Here is a 5,000-nt window from a genome sequence, read left to right on the forward strand (position 1 = left end):
CCTCCCTTCCCTCCCTTCCCTCCCTTCCCTCCCTTCCCTCCCTCCCTTCCCTCCCTTCCCTTCCCTCCCTCCCTTCCCTCCCTTCCCTTCCCTTCGCTCCCTTCCCTTCCCTCCCTCCCTTCCCTCCCTTCCCTCTCTTCCCTCCTTTCCCTACCCCCTCCTCCCTTTCTCCCTCTCTCTCTCTCTCTCTTCCTTACTTCCATTCTTCCTTCATTACTCAGTTCCTCCCTCTCCCTCCCTCTCCTTCCCTCCTTCTTTTCTCCCTCTCTTCCCTCACCCCCCTCTCGGTCTCTCCTACTCTCCTTCCTCTTTCTCCTCCCCTCTCTCGCTTCCCTCCCTCTCTCATTCTATTTCTCTCACTTCCCTCCCACCCTTCCCTTCCTTCCTCCCTCCCCCTTCCTCCCTCTCCCTTTCTCCCTCTCCTTTCTCCCGCCTTTTCTCTCCCCTCCCTACCTCCACTCTACCGTACTTCCCCACCACTCACTCATTCGATCCCTTATGCTTGCCATACCTCCACTTCTCTCTTTCACTTTCCCTCCCCTCCTCTTACCTCATCTCCTTCACTCCCTTCCTCCCTTCCTACCTTCCACCCTTCCTTCCTTCCCTTCCCTCCCTTCCCTCCCTTTCTTCCTTCCTTCCCTCCCTTCCTTTCCTCCCTCCCTTCCTTCCCTCCCTTCGCTCCCTCACTTCCTCTCATCCCTCCTTCTCTCTCTCCCCTCACCTCCCTCCCTCTCTCTCTCCCCTCACCTCCCTCCCTCCCCTCCCTTCCCTCTCTCACCTCCCTTTCCTCCCCTCCCTTCCCTATCTCCCTCCCTCCCCTTCCTACTTCCCTCCCATCCCTCCCTTACCTCCCTTACTTCCCTTCCCACCCTTCCCTCATTTCCTTCCCTTTCTTTCCTCCCATCCCTCCCTTTCTTGCCTCCCTCCCCTCCCTTTCTTCCCTCCAATCCCACCCTTTACTCCCTTTCCTCTTTTCCTTCCCTTACTTTCCTCCCATCCCTCCCTTCCCTCCCTTTCTTCTCTCGAATTCCTCCCTTTCTTCCCTCCCTTACCTCCCTTTCTTCCCTCCAATCTCTCCCTTCCCTTCCTTTCTTCCCTCCATTTCCTCGTTCCCTCCCTTTCCTCGTTCCCTTCCTTTCTTATCTCCCTTTCTTCCCTTTCTTCACTCCAATCCCTCCCTTTCCTCCCTTTCTTCCCTCCAGTCCCCCTTCCCTCACTTTCTTCCCTCCCTTACCTCCCTTTCTTCCCTCCAGTTCCTCCATTCCCTTCCTTTCTTCCCTTCCTCCCCTCCCTTTCTTCCCTCCAGTCCCACCATTCACATACTTTCCTCCTTCCCTTCCCTTTCTTTCCTCCCATCCCTCCCTTCCCTCCCTTTCTTCCCTCGAGTTCCTCCCTTTCTTCTCTCTAATCCCTCCCTTACCTCCCTTTCTTCCCTCCAATCCCTCCCTTCTCTTCCTTTCTTCCCTCCCTTTCCACGTTCCCTCCCTTGCTTCCCTCCCTTTCCTACCTTCCCTCCCTTTCTTCCCTTTCTTCCCTCCAATCCCTCCCTTCCTTCCCTTTCTCCCCTCCAGTCCCCCCTTCTCTCACTTTCTTTCCTCCAATCCCTCCATGCCCTTCCTTTCTACCCTCCCTTTCCTCCCTTACCTCCCTTTCTTCCCTCCAGTCCCTCCCTTTCCTAGCTTTCTTCCCTTCCTTACCTCCCTTTCTTGCCTCCAATCCCTCCCTTACCTCCCTTTCTTCCCTCCAATCCCTCCCTTTCTTCCCTCCTAGCCCTCCTTTCCCTTCCTTTCTTCCCTCCCTTTCCTCCCTTCCCTTCCTTTATTCCCTCCATTCCCTCCCCTTCCCTCCCTCCCTACCTACCTCCCTTACCTCCCTACCTCCCTTATCTCCCTTCCCTCCTTTCCCTCCCTTTCTTTCCTTCAACTCCTCCTTTCCCTCTCTTCCCTCTCTTCCCTCCCTTCCCTCCTTTCCCTCCCCCGACTTTGAAAGTTCTTGTCAACCGCCTATGAGGGGTTTCCAGCGTGCGCGGCCATTCGCTTAACAAGGTGGGAATGAACCTGTTCCCTCTCGCTTGTTACCCTGGGGTCGGTGCCTTCCCCTCCACCCCCCACCCCCGGGTGGGGGAGATGTCACCATTAAACGCATCATAGGACGGCCCTGCGAGGAATCTTCGGAGGATGAGGGGAGAATTTGCACGTTTTGTGTAGGAAGGACACAATGGAGATTTGGAGTTGTTGTTGTTGTTGTTGCTGTTGTTTTTGTTGTCCTTGTTGATGCCGTTGTCAATATCATCGTCATCGTCATCATCATCATTATTAGCATCTCTCATCACCACCACCACCACTCTCACCATCATCATCGTCCTCATCATTGTCGTCACTACCACCACCACCGCCACCAAGACTATCATCATCGCCCCCACCACGATTATTAACACCACCACCATGACTATCACCACCACCACCACGACTGTCACCACCATTACCACCACTACTACCACCAGCACCACAACTATCACCATCACCACCACTACCAAGAAGTGGTAAGACCATTGTCGTTGATCCATCTCTATTAAATTAACTAATAAATATCATGTTTTCTGGTGGTGAGTGATACGAAGGGCGAGGAAGGATGTCTTTCTTTTTCTTCAGCTTTTTATTTTCCATTTTCTCTTTTCTTATCTTTATGGCTATTTTTTTACCTCGTTTCTTTACTGTTAGGACAAAACGCTGAAGTTTAGCTTTTTCTGTAAATGTGTACGTACAAGCACACATACACAAGTGTGCATGTACACGTGCATGCATATACACGCGCACACAAAAGCACTTACATGTACATACACACATAAGCACATATTGTACATACACACACACTCGTACAAACACAAGAGTATACATGCACAAACACATACAGGCAGACACATATACGTATACGCACACGTACACACTAGCACATATATGCACGTACACACCCATATACACGTTAACACACACAAGCACATACATGCACATACACATTCATATGCACACACACATACGCACACATGTACACGCACACAAGCACATATATGCACATACGCATCCATATACATATACACGTACACACACACAAGCTCATACATGCACATGCACATCCTCATACGCCATCATGTGTTCCTGGTGCATACAAATGACTTGGCCAGAGGTATAGACAGCTACATGAATATATTAACAGATAATATGAGAAAACACCAGATGGTGGGGAGAGTCTTCGAGGAAGACATAAATACATGTAAAGCTTATGCATGAGGTCAGAAATGACAGATGGAATTTGATGCCATCTGGGGCAGTGCGGCGGAAATAGAGGGGGAGGGGGAGTGGAGGGGAGAGGGGGGGGAGCAGAGGGGGGAAGGGGGAAATTGAGATGATAACCAAGGTGCCTGAAAATTGGGAGAAGATTTGAAGACAGACACAGACAGACGGATGGACTGACACGTAGGCGAAGACACACAGACGCAGACAGAGACAAAGACAGACACAGATATAGACAGGTAGACGCTGACAGTCATAGTTAGACAGACAAACGCTGACTGACACAGACAAACAGACAGACAGGCGGACACAGACAGACGAACACAGACACAGACAAACAGTCGAAAAGGGTCTGCAAGTAGTTGGCAAGAGGAAGATAGACTCTGAGGAAGAAATACTCCAAGGAAGGAGAGCTGTATCACACTGGCCAAATATAAGAATTATACTTTTATACACACATGCATGAAGAAACAGCAAAAGTCTTGAATCCATGCGAGTCTGTGAGCCAAAATGAATGATAAAAAAAAAGTTTACAAAAATTGGAGGCTCATTGACCCATTCACTCTATGACACCCCACCCCCTCACCCTTCACCCTCGGCTACATGAAATAGCTTGACGTTAGCTAGAAATAAGTAACTAAAGTAAGACATGACCACACCAAGACCGTTTTGATCTTTTCCCGTCCAGAATTCCTTCCTGAAGATCAGAGTCATTTGGTATCAGGCAGAATAAAGCTTCTAAAGTGCGTCAAGGGTGTAAGGGTGTTACAGGAGGTGTGTATGGATTGTCATGGGGCCACTCACTCTGAAGGAAAGAAGGGTGAGGGATGACGAGAATATATTCAACTATAAAATAAAGAAAATGAAGTAAAATAGTAGACAAGGATGACGTCATGCAGTGTGACAGCTTGATACAAATATGTGATACAAAACGTAGTGGAAAAAAATCATAAAAGAAAAAGGAAGTAAATTATAATCTGCAAGAAGACACGGTACATGTGAAGAGTAATTCTGAGTGGAAAGAAAAACATATTGTAAAACGAGATTTCTCAAAAATTTGATCTTTTCAACTGAACAATAAGCTAAGAACATTGATTCAAAATCAGTTTACACGCGCGTGCGTTCACACATACACAAACGCGCACACACACACACACACACACACACACACACACACACACACACACACACACACACACACACACACACACACACACACACACACACACACACACACACACACACACATACACACACACACACACGTACATGTGTACAAATATGTATATGATATATATTCATGTTTGTGTGCGTGCGTAAGTGCGTATATGTCCTGACTCTGAGTTTTACATCTCTCATCTGTTGTGTTTGATTATGATTGTGCATTTGTTTTTTGTGTTTATGACTGTTGACTGGAAGCAAAATTTTGTAATTGTATTCGTATTTTCTTGTTATTGTGTTTCCACTTGTAATTTGATCATCTCTATTGAAAAAATCGACCTCATCTCTGATATTGCATTTTCTAATTTTGCATTTTACATTGACCTGTGTTTTCCGACACTTTGCACCGTTATGGCGCGAGATTTGATGGCTTGGTCTCCGTCGTTTTTGTTTTTGTTTATTTTTCACCGACATGACGTCACATCGTGCAAGTTCAGTATCACAAGAACCTATGAAACTCTGTTAATATTAGAGTTCTTCCGAATATCA

The sequence above is a fragment of the Oratosquilla oratoria genome, chromosome 32 (genome assembly GCF_046742065.1).
Source record: "Oratosquilla oratoria isolate Oo_2021 chromosome 32, ASM4674206v1, whole genome shotgun sequence".
Lineage (NCBI taxonomy): Eukaryota > Metazoa > Arthropoda > Malacostraca > Stomatopoda > Squillidae > Oratosquilla > Oratosquilla oratoria.